This window comes from Lissotriton vulgaris, chromosome 4_1, assembly GCF_964263255.1.
Source record: "Lissotriton vulgaris chromosome 4_1, aLisVul1.2, whole genome shotgun sequence".
NCBI classification, from domain to species: Eukaryota; Metazoa; Chordata; class Amphibia; order Caudata; family Salamandridae; genus Lissotriton; species Lissotriton vulgaris.
Window position 1 is genome coordinate 405,914,782 of NC_141691.1, and position 17,992 is coordinate 405,932,773.

Here is a 17,992-nt window from a genome sequence, read left to right on the forward strand (position 1 = left end):
CAGGTTCCTTCTATCCACTATCACATGACTATCTTCCCAAGTATGTGAAAAGGCCTGCTCATTCCAAACATAATACTAGTCCGTCAAAGTTGTGGTTACAGTACACTTATCCACAGACCACGCCCATTAAGTCCCAAAGTGGCTCTATTAGACAGGTTCGATTCTGCCAAAACTACGCACAGTTTCTTCGTCTCATCCAAACCTCACCAGCATTATCATTCGAAGCCTGGTTCGTCTCTATAGTCTGTGTTTTATCATTCCTATAAAGAGGTTTTAGCGCCAACTACGGCTGTATCATTTCGAGCAAGCTTTCTATTGTGGTCAGACAGCCTTGATCGCCCCTTAAATAACTCCAGGAACTCCTGCCGATTCAATACACCCGAAACAGCACACGCAGGCACCCCTTAAACCACTCGATTTATGATATCTACATTCCGATACCATCGTCCCTCTAGATAAATGTTCTATACATAGGTCTTCCTTACCCCCAGCTTGCCCCATGCCAACTCCAATGGCCCACCAACTTACTGCATGCCTTCACCAAATAGCGGTATAAAACTAAAATCGAATTCCTCCCCGTAGCCAGAGCACTGCTGGTGACCCCTCGTTACCTGGCCATATTAATCACGTGACTGGCACACTCAACCATGTTTTATATGGATTTCATTATACCTTGGCATGAATACCTGTATAGGCTGGTATGGCTATTACAAACAACCTATCTCCCAGAAGAACCGCTACAGCTAGGCCTGGTCAATCGCCTGAGTGTCCCATGTGTCAGCAGTGGAACCTGGCCAAAAGATTACGGACATTACATGGAACGGCTCTATAATCACAAAACTATCACTACTGGCACGGCTCCGACACACAACAGTGGCACTGCGGGCGGAATCTCCTGGCACAACTAACACAACTCTCAAAACTCGCATAACTTGGACCTTGTAGTTAAGACGGTCTTCAATGTGTAAGCAGCCGGGTTCCAGTCACCTGCGAGGTGACTATCAACCACAACATGGCTTCCACTTGTAATTATACACCAGTACCTACATATGACTCTAGGTACCCACACACACATTGTTCGACTGGTTGAGCAAGATGGGAGCCTCCTCTCCCAATATCCCCAACCACCCCCATGGGAATACTTCATGTTCCTTGCCTTTCATACTTTGGCTTCGAAACATACTATGGAATAAGCTCCCCTAACCTCACTGTGCCTGAAAATGGGATTAACAAACCTTAACCTAACAACAGACATAGTCATCCATAGCCAGCATAATGTTGCCAATAAACTGATAACCACACACATAGTGATTTCATCCTCTAGTATAGATCCTATCACAATTTGGGAATCATCTGATTATAGTAGGCTTCGCCATCCTCAAGACCTCATAATGTTATAACTGAAGGAGACCTATACCACAGGGCTTCCCGTGACCTCACTTTGGTACACCTTTCACAGTCCCGGGTACACCCAGCACAGCTGTATTCTCCTCTCAGAAACACCCATCTAGCAGTGTGGGCTCTGCCAAGTGCCACTGCCATCGGGCCCCGCATCCATGGCCGTCCGTGCCTACTTCCCGGGCGTACCCCAGCCTGCTCCCGGGTCCCTTCCTCGGGTCCAGTCTCTGCCTACTCCCTTCAGAGATCGTGACTCGGATGACTCTACAGCCCGCACCCGCACGTACCAAGCTCCTCATCTTGAGGGACTCCGTCCCCTCCCGCGCAGGTGAAGCTCGGGATGCGCTCCGCGCACGGGATGTCATGACTCCCCCCCCCCTGGGAGGCACGTCCGGGGTGGGATGAGCCCTCCGCCCCCGGCCGTCTCCATAGGGACCCCCAGCCCGGAAGCAAGGCAGGGATCGGGGAGGGGGCGAAGAGTAGAGTTTTCAGGCGGTGATAGGGGTCGGTGTGGAGGCGGGGGTTTGCGCTGGAGCTGAGGGGACGTGGCGGAGGCGCCCAGTACGGGTCCCCGGCACTCCGGGGGCGCTGAGAGACTCGTGCGGGGCGGAGGTACGCACCTGTGCCCGGTTCTTCTCCCGCACCCCGGGGGTCAGGCGGACCTGGGGCGGGGTGCCGCTCCAGGCGGCTGGCGGGTTACAGGAGGGTTCAGGGCCCCTGGTTCTGCCGGTCGGACGCCGCCACTGCCAGAGGAGCTTCGCAGAGACACTGGGAAACAGCAGCGAAGCAGCCGAGAGAGTACGAGAGCCGCCCAGGAACCCTACCGGGAAATGTAGTTCAGCGCCGCCAGCTGGCCGCAGGCGGAAAACGGCAGGATTCACAATCGCACTACAAGTCCCGGCGTGCTGAGCGGCCCAGGAGCGCAGACACATACACACGGGGGAGGAGAGGACAGGGCATCGCGGCCGATGCTCCACGGGCACAGGGGGAAGGAAACTCCGAGCAGCACAACAAGGGGTTGTGTGCAGCTGTGAAGGACCCAGGGCTCTTCCTTTGGGTTACTACTGTTGCCTTATGCCGTGCCGTTACTAGCCCCTTTCACACAAACTGAGTACTGCCTCACACTTACTTATTGATACTGCTCTGCTACATTAGAGTATTGAACTGCCTAATCCAGGATATTTGTACTACCCGCACCTAGGTTATAAGTAATGAAGCCACAGTATTAATGTTGGTTTACACCAAGTTATTAACGCCACTACGTCTGATTATAAAAAGTAAAATGCATATATTGGCCTGTAGCGGGTATTTTCAGCCCTATTTGCGCCGCATAATTAATTCCAACTTTTAAAAGGGATGGTTTATAGTACCACAAACCCCCGCATTACCGCTGCCTTTTCTTACGGCGCGTTAATGCTGCTCTTTGGCGACGTTGTTACTCGTCTGTTCCACTTAACTATCGATAATGTTATACCTCGACCGGAGCATCAATACTGCACTGTGGTTTGCCAGCAGCCAAACCAACATCCACTGGCTGAAAATACCACGTTACAGCTAAGTGCATAAGGTACAATTCATAAAGACATTGCTATATAGCATGGGATCTGCAAATGGAACTGTACATTTAAACAAATAGTATACGCACTTGGCAAAGTCATCAGCGATGCGTCTACGGCAGAAATACAGATCTCTACCCTGCACACACCCTAGTAGAGAGTAGTGCATTCGGGTGATACATGGCATACCATCATGCACAGGTGTTATTTAGGATATCATCCCTATTCTCGCACATGAGACTGACTGTTACCAATACTGAGGGGGCAGTCACACGACCCAGAATGTGCACCCAAAAGGATACAGGAAACTACAGAACACAGGTGCGGAAGTGCAGACGTACTAATGAAATACCTGCAGGACAAATCATTCAGGGCTGCACGGAACCTAGGTAGACCGCAAAATTCATTATGTACATTTATTTTAAGTGGCGTTTAAACCACACGCACACAACTCAGCGGATTGTTGTGCCGAGGGTAAATTCCCTTGGTCATCCCCTGCCAGTTGAGCCTACGCTGCCCTGCCCTTTCGAGGGCATCCTGTCCACTTACCTACTGTGAGTACAGGGCCGAGGCCTGAAGGGTAAACAGGGGAAAACACTACAGAGTGCGACACTACAACCCACACTCACAGACAAGCTGATTTAACACACCCAACAAGACCAACCTGCAAACCACTCACCTTCGGACAAACACCACAGGTGTTAGTGTCTGGCAAGCCGCGGATACACAGCCGTCAAATTTCCCGTGGAGGGCCGCCCTGCATACCACACAACGTAAGGCACACACATAAGGAGTTGAGCTAGCAACAAGGGTAGTGTACAGCAGCACACGCAGGCACTTGCACCAATCGCGCCGCGCCACACTATGTAGGAAACAAAGCTACACGTAAAACACATACTGACACCTGCCGGGAAATGGGCCTCAGGAAATCCGCAGCCATACACACAAAAGCATGCACAGCTCACACTCGTCAGTACGGGGGAGTGGATCTTTCGAGACAACTCGGTCAACGCACACAAAGTATGTTACACATACACAACCACACACATTTCAATATGTGAGGTGTGGAAAATCTGCAACCGCAGTCATATAAGCTCAATAGAGGGCCTCACTAACAGGTACACAATCAGTCGCAGAACATACACCGACCCACCCACAGATTATGATCTATATATATCACATTGCAAAGCACAAAGCGAGAAAACATACTCACGCTCAAACACAAACTTCCCGAAGTGGCGTATCCTGACCTCCACAGGACAAGCATACATAAATGCCTAAATGCATAACTACAAGCACAACCAAACGTATGCAGCCCAACACGCACATCTGGAAAGAGGCAGCTATGTGCACAGGAGTCGTCCACACGACACAGGAATGCACACAAAAGAGGAATGCGCACTCAAACTACAGCGGCCTGTTTATGATGGCCGTGCACACTCCTGCTCAATGGCACGTTTGCATCTGCAACAACTGAAACCGCCTGCGCGTGGCGCATTGCCGAGAACACTCGCTGCACCCTCCCCTGACCCCAGCGCAAGCCTCGGGGAGTCTCTCCTTTGACACACGCAGCCTCACTGTTATTGCCACGAACCAGATACGGGCCGCGAGGTCCCACTGGCTTAGACAACGACCTCTCACTGCTGCCGCGACAGAATAGGAGACATCTCGGCCTTCCATCCGCATTGGCACTACACTGCACCATGTGCACACACTTCAGTACTGAAATATGACGGCGATCTGTGCCAGGGGCAACAGGCGTGCGCTCTGCCAGAAGCATCACACTGCTTCACCGGAACACGGCACAGCTCCAGATAGACTACCAGCAGCACAGAATGAAAGACACTGGCATTTACGCAGCTTCACAGTTGGAACGGGGGCACTAACAGCTAAGTGGTCGCAAGCAGGGAGCCCCGCGCTCACAACAAAGCGTAAACCTTATGGTCCAGCCTGCAGGCCTGTAGGTGGTACAGCTGGGCCACTTAGCTACACGGCCCCCTAAAACGGCCAGCATCACCTGAGCCCCTGACGTGAAACTGCGGGATGCTCGCTGGTCTTTGGCCAATGATCCCCTTCATAATATTCGACCCCTCCCACCGAAAATGAGAACAGTGTTAGAAAAGCGGCAGGCGCCCCTAACTAGGATGCTAGCGGAGGACAATCGAAGTGTGTTGCTACCACACGACCCGCTAGGCACAACCTGCATAGTTAAAACTGCAGCAATATACACATCCAAACACAACCACCGCATGCAAACCCAGTGCGTTCAGTTCCTCATCCCACATAGCCATAACCCAGTAGCCCGAGTCTGCGCAGTCAGACGAAATCCCCACGATCCGCAGTCACACAAGTAGCACTGCCAACCACCACCACAGCCGGCATAGCGGAAGCTTGCACTCTGAGACACCAGACAAGCTGCGCAGACCCAGCCTCCTCTGCCGGCACACCCACAACTGGCACTCAGAGCCACAACCCACCTCACTCCACCGAAAGCATCAACATGACCGCCAGTCACAACCTGCGCCCCGCAGCCAGCCGCTGCCAGTGCTTCGGCGGCCACTAGCAAGTAGCTCAGAAGGGCCATCACGTGCCTCTGATGAGGCTACAGAGTAGGGCACGCACCCCTTCCGCCCCACGAGACGTATCCAAAGTTGTGAAGACTACCACCACACGAACAGCCTGCATACACATTTACTTGACACCCTTACACAACTCACTAAAGCAGACCCACGCCCCCTGCGCACACACAACCACACTTAAACTCCCTAAGCACACACTGACACCCTCTACACAAGCCGCCTTCACACTCCACCCACACAGACGCATCCACATTCAGTGAATAGCCTATTCGAGAGAAGATATTTTTGGACACTTAGAAATGTTGAGGTACATCCCGAATACAACGGAAACGGAATTTCAGGATTCCAAACGTGTCGTCAAAAATAACTGTCACTTGTAGAGGACGACGCTCTCGACTGATGCCCCACTCCCCTGCACTCTTACACCCACCCCTGCATAGGTCATGGACACCTCCAGCACACCCACATCCGACATCTCCTGACACACACCCCCACAACACACTGCTGTCTGCCACCATTGCTCTGCGTGCACGTCCAACGTCCCTCCACTGCCTCACCCACAATGGGTCCAGGACCATCCCATCCATCCTCCATCAATAGAACTTTATCCCGAATAGTCACTGCAGTGCACAGTCCACACTCCCCTATAACCTACACGCTTAGCCCTCCCACAAACACTGCACGAGTGACGACCCCACGACATTCCATAAACAGCGTGTGCCGCCACTTCCCCCATGTTTGCTGCATGCTGATCACGTTTCGTTTTCTGCATTTGTTTTGTTTAAAATAAATGTAGCCAGTCATCCATCTACAAGGAAGTCCATTTGTACTGCGTAGGCTGCACTTGGCGCTAGCCCTAACTCTCGACCCTGTCCGTTCCTTGCACAGCCCCTGCACGGGGAGCCCCACGCTCTCGTGCACGTAACCCGTCATTGCACGCACAGCACGATCCTCCAGGCAACTCCATGCAGGCTACCTCTCCCTCCCCGCAGAGCCCCACGACATTCCACGCACGCAAAGGACGAAAGTCCCTGCACAGCCAGTTCACTCACTGTACGTTTCCTGTCTGCGTGACTCCACCCCCTGCACAGGCAGACCCGCCCCAAGTTTCTTTCAGGCAGCCCCGTCTTCCAGTATTTGACCCAAGACCCTCCTGGCACAGCCTTCCGCACACCTTGCACAGCGTTCTCCAGCGTCATGGCACGCCCAGGACGTCCCACCAGCACAGTCCGTCCTTACTTCACAGCCACCATCACGCGGACGTGACCTCAGAGCACCCCCAGCACAGCCCCATGAGGAGCTGGAACGACTTCACACCCCAGCACAAACATCCCAACAGAACTGCTAGCCTACCACCAGGCACCCCTTGCGCAGCGATCCCCTCGACATTGCCACCGTCCCCTCAAAAGCACACTCCCTTCTTCAGACGTCCTCACAACAAAACCCCAGCTGTTTTTACATGTCTTATATACACACATGCCGAGGCAAAGACCCAAAACTTTCTGATTCACAACGAGTTGTGTTGCTTCGAAAACAGCAGAAGTGTGCGACACGAAAGACTCCTGGGTCCTTAAGATTATAAACAGAGGTAAAACATGACAGTATCCCTCTAAATACACAGCATGCGACCACACGAGGCTACCCCCCACCGCCGCAAAGCACGACACGTCACCGCAGCAGACCCCGTTGTCGCTTTAGGCACCGCCTCGCTCACTGCAGGCCCAGCAGCTGATATCGCACGGGGCACGCAGCTCGAAAACACGGAGCTGCCGATCTCCACACGTCTGCAGCTGGGCCCAGGGCCGCCCGCCGACTGAGGGGAGATTAGAGGGAGGTGGTAAAAAGGGCGAAGCCGTCCCGGACCCAGAAGCCCTACAAAGGGCCCACCCGAAACCTGTTTTTGTTCATTGTTGTTTTTTTAAGACCAATTTCGCTATTGCCTTTTTTTTCTGCACAGCTGCCGAACCCCCTTTACTTATCACAGGACGAAAGTGACTGAGGATATGGTGGACGTAAAAGTCACCCTCCCTGTAAACTTCTGTGACTAGCCTAATCATTTGTACTTAGGCTGATAATAAGTTAATTAGCCGAGTGCCACATATCCAGCCTCACATAAATTTGGGCCCCACAACGAGCATGTTAAACTACCTTTATTTGACTGTCAGCTCTCCTACTCCGTCTAAGCCATTTATGGTGCTGTATTGTGTAATTTAGGTACAGAAGAAGCCTAAATCAACTGGCATCGAACGAAAATTGCCCACATTATGTATAAATCCACCTTGTTTTCACAGCTAGGGAGGTGACAGATGTGTTGTAATTGCAACTTTGTGAACATCTGTGCTTTATACAAGATCACATTAAAATCACAATGGGCTTTCCCACTGGTAATGCACATAGGGCCACTCCTATCAACCTAGAAAGTAATACTATTAAGAACCGACCTAAGAGAGCTCTTTGATATAGCTGAGACCGAGAATAGTCTCCCCTTCTTTACACAGAAAGTTATTTGCATTTAAGTTTTCTTACCCGAGAGTTCGCATTAATTAATTTCAAATAGTTGGGTGTAAATGTGTATCGTTTGGAGTCCCAGTACATATCTGGATAGAACAATGGCGTCCATTCATAATTCCTTGCCGTTTTGGGCTAAGTTGCCAATGTGGCTGATGGGTAGGGTCACTGTAGCCAAGATGCTGGCAACCGCCACAATTTCTGTTTTTTTCCTCATCCTACTGGTGATTTTGCAGGGAAAATTTTTCACTGAGTTACAAGGGTTACTGATGAAACTGGTCTAGAAGAATTGGTAGATGTAGAATGGTGCTGTTGAAGAAGCTAGTCTTGTGGACACATCACTACTCCTTAGCAGGGAGGACACTGCAATTATTGGTGAAATGATTGGGTGAAGGAGAAAACCCAGAAAGGGTAGACCTGCAGAGGACGATCCAAGGTAAACAGAAGATTGGCTGGCTACTGTCCTTGAACAGGCCTGGTTGTTGGGTGTCCTGATTAGTGTTGGGTGTAGCAGAATATTTTTGGGTGAGATGGTTGAAAAAAGGTACAAATGTTACTCTTTATTCTCCAGAGCTGCTTTGTGGACCTTACCCAGGTTTCGCGAAGTTGCATGCACACATGATAGTCAGACAAGGGAGTTGCCAGAAAATTAAAAAAACCCTTACTTTATACTCAAGCTCTGATGTCACCAATCAAGTGAGCCCGATCCTCCCTAGAACTCGCTTGACTCTTCCATCCAAGCATCAATCCGTTCATCCTTTCACTCTTCCATCCACCCACTGACCATTTTACCTTTATTGGGCTTCCAGTAATGACTCTCCCAGGGCCGGGGATCCCATGATTCAGTGGGGATCCCTGGATTCCAGGAATGATTAAGCGGGGTTTCACAGAAGTCAAAAGGTGAAGTACTACAGATTTACATCATATGTACCTATCTCTAGGACAGCTAGACAAGATGCATCGTGGAACAGAGCCTGGGTGACCCCGTTGAAGGTAGGTGGATGCCATCTTTTATCACATGGTAAGGGACTGCCCTATCATTACGAGTCATTGGAAAACTGTGCTTCATCTTCTCATGGATATTATAGGGAACCGGGTATCATTGGAGCTGATGCTTTGCCTGTGCGGTCAGATTTCAGTTTCCCATCAGTATTTTTCAAGAAACATTGGCCACTACTCCAGTACACAATACTGGGATCGCTGCATTTAGCAACCCTCCAAGCAAAGGGCGTTAGAGCCAGATCCACTGAGCTGCTAATAATTTGGGCACACACTAGTGGAACTTGATCACCAGGGAAATCCCTACCGACCGTAAGGACCTCTAGCAATCGCTTTTAACTTTAAAATCAGGAATGCAACTAATGCTTTTCTTTTCAACGTATACAACAGAGGAAGCAATAATAGGGCATAATCTGCAATATTGTATAGTCTTGGGGCTTACCTGAACTCCCTAATGTTTTCCCCTAATAAAAGAAAAAGGGCAAGCCATCTGTGGTCATAGAAGGTGATTTCAGTACATCTTTTGAACAAGTGACTACGGACTGGTCATGAAAGAAGAAAACCACGTCTGAAGTGTTCCTTGGGTACCAGAGTGGGACATTAAGCACCCTGCATGTGCGAGGCTCCAGCTGGCTCATAGAGCTTGAGCACATGGTCTGCAGGCATGTAACATACTAACCAAAACAGGCTTCTCCACACATGATACTTTTCAGAATGGTTCACATAATGGTGTAATCAGTTATATAATGGTTGATCTTGCCGGCCGGAGCTCCATCCTCTATATGTCTGTTGATTGCCCAGAAAGAAACCACAATCCTCTAGCCCTTCAGTTACTGCATCAAGAAGTTATGCCCTTCCCTAGAAATACTGCCGGTCCTACTAATAATATACACATTGCTGTAAATTAAAGAGGGGGGGGCTGGGGGGGGGCAGGTGTAGCTCGAACCCATTATTAAACCAGTAAATGACTTGGCAGCCACTTTCCTAGCTTTTGTACGTCTGCCGTTACTTGACTCTCACCAATGTTCAACTCTCCATATAATCGTTTCAGTCACATAGCTTATCTGCTCTCTAAACCAAATATCTACTGATCAACTCTTAGAACTGGCTGTCATCCATGGTTTAACAAAGATTGTAGAAGAGCGAAAGTATCTCTCTTTGCGGCCTTGTGAAGTAATAATAGAGCACAATCCTAGAGAGTAGAGCAGGGTATACAGGTTTGCTGAATATTATGAATTTACAGTGACAATGCAAGAACTCAAGAGGGTTTTTACCCTTAAGGATTCTCAAACAGCTTAGTACATTTTAGCCAGAGGCAGTAAATGCCATATGCAAAAATCGGAAATCCACATTACAGAGCACCGGTGCCACTTGGGGGAGATCTGGGACTTAAGCCCTTCATATTAACCGAAATTCTTTATAGCAGTCTTAAAAAAAAATAGGAGTAAAGCCACTGTCCTAGACAAAGTGACAGCTGACATATTTACGGGGAGCATTATATTGCTATTATGCCCAGTGCCCTTTTATGTGGGGCTGATATACCACCTTCCTGATACAGAGCCTAAATAGTACCCATTTATAAGAAGGGTGACAGAGCTAACCCCATAAAAAGACTGCCTCATCATTCTTTTGCATAATTTACAAAAATGTTTTTTTGCTCAGTGTGCTGTCTAGCCTTGAGACCATGACAGATTCTAACTCGATCCATTTTATAAATCAGTCTGGCTTTCGGAAAAAGATATGCGCAATTGATCAGGTGTTCAGATTTTATCTTGTACTGAAAACGTTTGTTAAAGTGAAAAGAGTCTCCTTACACGTTGATTTGTGGATCTTCAATCCACGTTTGACAACGTTCGTAGGCATCTACTGTGGAACCACCTCTAAGAAATGAGCATTCCACCCGACCTACTATACATGCTGATTGGATCCATGTGAGGAACTAAGCCACGGTCAGATGGAGGCAGTAGAAAAATCTACACACGCTTTGTGGGTCAACAAAGACGTTTCTCCGTTGCTTCCCTTCTTATAGATGCCTTTGGCCACATCCTGAGCTACACTTAAAGTAGCTCTTAGGGCTGGTTCAGGTACGCAATGGATAAGCTGTGGCAAATTGGTCTTCCACACCTCTAGGATTTTCCTAATACGATTACTCTTGATCTCATCACAGCAGTCAAGGCAGTATACAAGCTTTGGTAAGAGGAAAATCAGTTCTTTAAATCTCATCATTGTAGACTGACCAATTATGTTTGCTGCCCCAATGTATACCTACATTTGAGCCATTCCTGGAGGAGTTTCCTCAGTTTTAGCTAAACTGCTGGAGCAATTCACCTTCTTAAACACATTATTGCTCTAGCTGGGTCACTTGCTCTGGAGACAAGATACCTTTTTTAATTTTTCTGGTCCTCGTATGCTGGGCCAAGACATAAATGGTTGACGCCCTTATGAAGATCTACTGGTGTCTGAAATTTGAACCCAGCATTGGAATTACTGTAAACTTCCACACAAATGCAAACCGTGGCAGCTGTACCATGTTATTTTTCAGTTGCCTGGCTTATTCGGTTCTGGACGGTTGGTTGGTGATATTGACTGAGGTTTTAAAATTCTACATGTAATTTCTTTTAATTGTACCTGTTCCCTTCTGAAGAACAAGACCGAGACGAGAACCTCACCCTGAAGGAGCTTAGATCGGCACTCGAGGATCTGAATCGGGCTAAGGCTCCAGGAGAGGATGGCTTCCCTGCCGAGTTCCATCAAGCAGACTCGTACAGTCTAGAGGAGAAAATATTGGAAGTCTTCTCGGAAGCAAGAAGACTGGAAATCCTGACCCTGAACATGCAAGAGGGCATAATATGACTAATGATGAAGCCTGGAGGGGACGCTAAGGGTCCCTCCTCCTACAGACCGCTCACTATGATTCATTTTGAGGTCTAAAAATTCAATGCAAAATGTTAGCAAAGCAGCTACAGGGCGTAATCCATGCAGATCAATGTGGCTTTATGCCCTTCCACAGCTCAGCCCTTAATCTGAGGCGTCCAACCCATCTACTACATGAGTCTGCTGGGTCTAACTATGACCTGGCACTTGCGTCGCTCAACATTGAGAAGACGTTTGACATGGTCGGGTGGATCTATCTCTGGACGGTGCTTAGGGAGATGGACTTCGGTCCAGTCTTCCAGGACTGGGTGTAGTTACTCTACAGGAGACCCATGGCCAGAGTCATATTAATGAGGGGGTGGTTGGGCAGATGCTCCACTACCATAAATGGTCCGCCTTACTGCACCAGTGTGGGAAGCTGTGGTAGGAAAAGGTATTACACAGGGCCCCTTTGACAGGGAATTCCGCATATGAGTTATAGAACCCTTTCGCTTTATTGACCAGGATATGTCCATGGAGATACGGTGGGTGTCTCTTAGCTGGAGATTTATACCCGGGAGAGGTTTTCATCACTTTTCAGGAAGCACAGGACATATTTAACCCTTTGCGTGCTGGTGACGGAACCACTCCGTCACCAGCCACGGACGCGCTGTGCTAATGACGGGGTGGTTCCGTCACGGCCCGGCAGCCGCGCCTGCGCGACATCAATTCCACGCCTGCGCTGAGCGGGCGGGCCGTGACGGAACCACTCCGTCACAAGCAAAGCTTGTGGCTCGTGACGGAGTGGTTCTGTCACGAGCATGGCGGCGCTGTGCGGCCCCCCTATCCCCCAGCGCCGCAGCAGAATTACCGCCGCGGCCAAGGGGTTAATATAGGACATGCCATTTCTTGCAGTTTACCAAATTAGAAAATATGACAAATGAACTCTTGCACAAAAGTTCGGCAGCACCATTACCATCTCAGACGCGGGGGGGTTGCTTAGATGGGGGGACGGCAGACACCTCATCTCCCTGTTCTATAAAGTTCTTCAGGGTGATAGGATGAAGAGTGTGTACAAAGCGAAAACAGCATGGAAAACAGATTTGGGGGAAGCCACTGAGGATTCGAATTGGAGTCATGAAAACAGCCTGGTAAAGACTGTGTCCTGAAACAACAGATTTAAACTACTCCACTTTAATTACCTGTCCCGCATATGCATAACTCCGGCTCAAAAGTATTGACCCTGGCATGGTGGCTGGATGTGCGTGTTGTAGGGAGGAGGGTGCCACATTCATACATCTGGAATGGAACTGCGCAGGGGTGCGTAGCTTCTGGGACGAGGTGGTGCCCGGCATATAGGAAGCTGTGGGAATTGCCATCCCTATAACACCCGTAGCTTGCTTCTTGGGTATGGTGGTGAAATACAGGGGACGCAAGATCTCATATAAACTCCTGTAGTTGGCATATAGCCTTGGGTGGATGAGGTCCTGGATCTCAAGTGAGGTCTTATGGGTTAAGGATGTTTTGGAGTGAGGACTTGCAGAGAAGCAACACATGAAACATTCTGGCAGGGATGATAGGGTCGCAGAGAACTTGGCAGCCTGGGGGGGCAATGTTGGACGCTGTCAATGAGCATGGAGACCCAAATATGGACTGAAATCCAGGAGACCCAGAGACGTGATGATACAGAGAGCATTATCAAGAAAGAGGGTTGACATTACCAAGGGACATATGTATCAAAGTCCGTTATTGCGATTCTCAAATAGCGATTTTTTGAGAATCGCTATTTGGGAATTGCAAAACGGGATGTATTTAAAAATTCGCTAATATTTTGCGATTTCTTGGTATTTCTTAATTGCGATTATCAAATTGCGAAATCGCAATTAAGGAATACCAGCCCATTCATTCCTATGGGCCAGGTGGCCCATAGGAATGAATGGGAAGTCATTCTCAATTTGCAAGCCGCAATTAGAGAATCGCAAATTGAGAATAATATCAAGGGTGCAAGGATGTCATAAGGACACCCTGATGCACCCCTGAAATTAGCATGTGTGCGCATATGGCGCCACATACATTCCTCCAGTATGAAATGCGACATGGCACTCGCAAACATGCACTACCTGTTGTATTGGGATTTTTTTTTTGTATATATTCAAATGCATAAATAAAAGGTTTAACTTTTTTTTAACCCGTTTTTATCTTTTATCTTTGCAGGTTTTATCCAAAATAAACCAATTGCTTGCTTTTTATACTACTTAGCCAATCAGGCACAACATATCAAAAATCAATACCTCTTTCTCCAGCTTAGCTGCTCATAAGCATAGACCATTGCATGGCTCTACACTGGCCTGCCTTTTTTCAACCTCTATATACTGAGCCCATTGGAGTTCTACTAAAAAATTCAGAGATAATATAATATAATTACACAGATGATACAGAGGTTTATCCTAAATGAACACCTCACTTAATGGCCTCTTATTTTTAAGACAGGATGATGGCATACCACCTGAGACGTGACCCACTAAAAACTACATTTTTCCTCATCTTGTCCACTTGCTCATACTCCTCAATTCAATCTTGGCTTGACTTCTGCGATGTACTAGACGGTACACATACTACCAATCATAATGCAAATTTCCTAGCTTTTATATGTGATTTAAAAAAATGCAATCTTAAAATCGATGTTATGGCCAAAAGTCAACGCTGCAATGAAGACTTGTTTGGGGGATTAGTCAGTATATCCCAGACCAAGAACTCCAAATTCTGGGACAATATATTGAACTATCAAGGTTTGACAATGGAACCCTCTCCTGACTGATCTTTCCAAAATAGTGTCTTGCCCTTTCTTAAAGCTATACCTCATGCTACAGGCCGCTTCATGCCAGGAATAAAACAAGCATTTGCAATGCAATAGGTCTCGCAGCATTAAAGTTTGAGTTATTGGCATTGTGTATGACAATGCGTTGCATACATTTTTTAGCATACTTTAAATTGGTGAGCAAGAGTGCTGTTGCTCACAGCTGTTATTATTCACGCAGCTCTAATGATGCACCTCACGCACGGGGCTGACGCAGTTATTATCCACAAAGCTCTGATGATGCACCTTATGCACGGGCTCACAGCTGTTATTGTTCACGCAGCTGTAATGATGCACCTCACCACGGGGCTGACTCAGTTATTATGCACCTCACCACGGGGCTGACGCAGTTATTATTCACAAAGCTCTGATGATGCACCTCATGCACGGGTTCACAGCTGTTATTATTCACGCAGCTGTAATGATGCACCTCACCACGGGGCTGGCGCAGTTATTATGCACCTCACCACGGGGCTGACACAGTTATTTTTCACAAAGCTCTGATGATGCACCTCAGGCACGGGCTCACAGCTGTTATTATTCACACAGCTCACAAGAAAGTGTCACTTCAATTGTCACACGTGAGGTATTGAAATGTCACACATAAACACAATACAAACATGGGAATGTCACACATACATACACAAACCAAAAACTTGGCAGCTATGCATAAGCAAACTGACAATTTGGCAGCTATGTGCAGCCTGCCCTCTGCTGAGAACTGCAGTCAGGCAGTCTGTCTCCAGTTAGTGCCCTTCCATTTCAGGTATTTTGCAGCAGTGTTGAGATCTTCTTAGAGTTGTTCCTTGCACAAATGGGTGTAATTTCTGAGGTTTATGTTTTGCTTGATTTTGCTTGGGAGAAAGTGGTACTTATAGTTATAATTGTTGAAATGTCACTCATAATGACACTGAAATTATAGCAATGTAACGCATAGCATTCTGAAACCTTGGCCACTATGAACACAGTATTGAACGCACTTGTAGACCCTCGAGAGAACGCCCTAGGACCCCCTGTATCACGTGCTCTTGTTCAGAATCATTCTAACCAGCCTTTTCAAAGATGGCGGCTGCCTCCGCAGGCCACGCAGAGCCCCGCTCCGTTTTCTATGTTCATGCCAGAAAGCAGGAAGTGATAGACGGAGTCCCCGCCGCGCGCTTGTCGATGGGATCGCTGGAGGTCCTCCCTCCGGCCGCGCGCGGTGCAGGCTGGGATCGCGTTGGCGGCTGCGGGCCCCGGCTGACGGAGCCCTGGGAGATAGTAGCGGGAAAGGAGTGCGGAGGACCCGGCGGCAGCCCGCAAGGAGCGGCTCACACCGGGGAGGGGGGCACCCGGCACCAGCGAGCGACCCCGCCCCCCCGGGATGGGAGACAGCCGGGGTGAGCTGGGGCCGCGCGCGGGGCACTGTGGGAGCTGGGGGGAGGGGTGACAGAGCGCCAGAGTCACTGCCACTTGCTTTATGTGACACCCTCAGGGGAAGGGGGGGATGCCTGTATGTGTGCGTGTGTGTGTGTGTGTGTCTGTGTGTGCGACGGCGGAGGGGTGGGGGGGACGTCTCTCCGTGCGTGCATGTGTGCTTGTGTATGTGTGTGCGCATGCGTGCAGGGGGAGGTGTGCCTGGGTATGTTTGCGCTTCCCAGGAGACAGCCACGGTGAGCGCGTTCGCGCGCTCGTGGCCTGCGGCGATAGCCTTTAGCGAGATGCGCGCGGCCAGGTGCTGTCTCCTGGGAAGCACAGTCAGTAACAAAAGATCTCGGCGAGACAGCGCTTCGCGCTGTTATCGCTACGAGACCTAAAAATGTGATCACATTTCTCCAGTGCTCCTAACACTTCGATTGCATCCCACAGAAGCTTGGGCACACTATACACATACTAAAAGAGAGCCAGCATTAGACACATAATGCTACAGCTCGCCACCTCTGGATATTTAGCCTCTAAACTAAAAGTATTTGGCCGACCACAATCCTTATGCAATACTGGAACTTTGCTCTTTCAGCTCCAGCCTTTAAAAGTAAATGTACAATACGACAGTCCTTTTCTGGGAGTGCTACAGTAGTCTGGAACAAACTCTTAGTCTGCCTGTGCACCACTACCTTAATCAATTCCATCAAGAAAGAGCAGAACCATTCCATTCATAGACACCTCATGGTCGGCTGCAGTTCATCTCCCTCTCCGCTCCTCCCGCTCATCTCGCTGTATTGCTACCTTACTGTTGATACCCAGTCCCACATCTTTTATTCCTGAAAGATTCTGAAGAAGCTGCAACTTTCAACTATCTCCCGTGGATTAAATTCTCAAAACTTTCTGGTTATTTGTGCTGCATATTCATTGTTTTCTATTGGAGATTACCCTATTCCCTTTTCAGGTCAAGCCTACCAGACAGTGCAAGACATACTGTGGGCTTCCCAAAACGTAGAGAGCTTACATTCACCTTTTTTGTCACTCATTTGCATGCTTCTTATTAGATTGCTTTCCTTGCCCCAGCTTGTCCATCTTGAGTGTGTCACTCCTGTGGGGAATAGCCAAGTTGTAGTTGAAAATATTTGTAAAGCGCTCTGTGGCCAAGCGGCTTCCTGGCACTAGGAGATTGACTTTAGCAGGTGGAAGGAGCACCAGGGATAGATTAAGAAGAGAAAGCTTGGTAGAACAGATGGGTTTTGAGTGCCTTACGGAAATGCAAGTAGTCAGTGATGGATCTGATGGTCAATGGGAGGCTGTTCCAGAGGCGGGGGGCAAGGATGGAGAATCTGGTGCCACCTACTCTGGACTTGCGAAAGCGAGGAACGCTTAAGAGTGCCTGGCTAGAGGAGCGGAGAGTGCGGGGAGGAAGGTAGTGGGTGATCATGGAGTTAATAAAGACAGGGGCCGTGAGAGCGCGGGCCATGAAGGCCATGCAGCCCATCTTGAAGAAGGTTCTCTGCAGGATGGGGAGCCAGTGGAGGGACCTGAGAAGAGGGGTGGTGTGGTGAGATTTAGGAAGCCGATGGATAAGGCGAGCGGCCTGATTCAGGATGGACTTGGAGGCGCCGCAGTTCGTAGGCAGGAATGCCCACGTACAGGCAGTTCCCGTAGTCCAACAGTGAGAGAATCATGGCCAAGACAATGATTTTGAGGGCATCAGAGGAAAAAAAACGGGAGATCTTTCGGATAATCCTGAGAGACAAAAAAGCAGGATGAAACAACAGAGCTAACCTGGGGACGCATGGAGAGGTCCTGGCTGATTTTGATTCCCAGGGTTCTAG

General features: G+C 49.0%; 1 protein-coding gene across 6 annotated transcripts in view; it reads right to left on the reverse strand.

The window, feature by feature from the left end:
- BCORL1 (BCL6 corepressor like 1) overlaps window positions 1-17,992 on the reverse strand; it is a 962,450-nt gene that overhangs the window by 703,520 nt on the left and 240,938 nt on the right. For 3 of the 6 annotated variants that reach the window (XM_086918797.1, XM_086918804.1, XM_086918801.1), the window contains exon 1: window positions 2,019-2,200. The exons of the other annotated variants lie outside the window; for them this stretch is intronic. The gene's annotated coding sequence lies outside the window, so the exon portion shown is untranslated. Of the gene's footprint in view, window positions 1-2,018; window positions 2,201-17,992 lie in introns of those variants that run through there. 6 annotated transcript variants of the gene reach the window in all.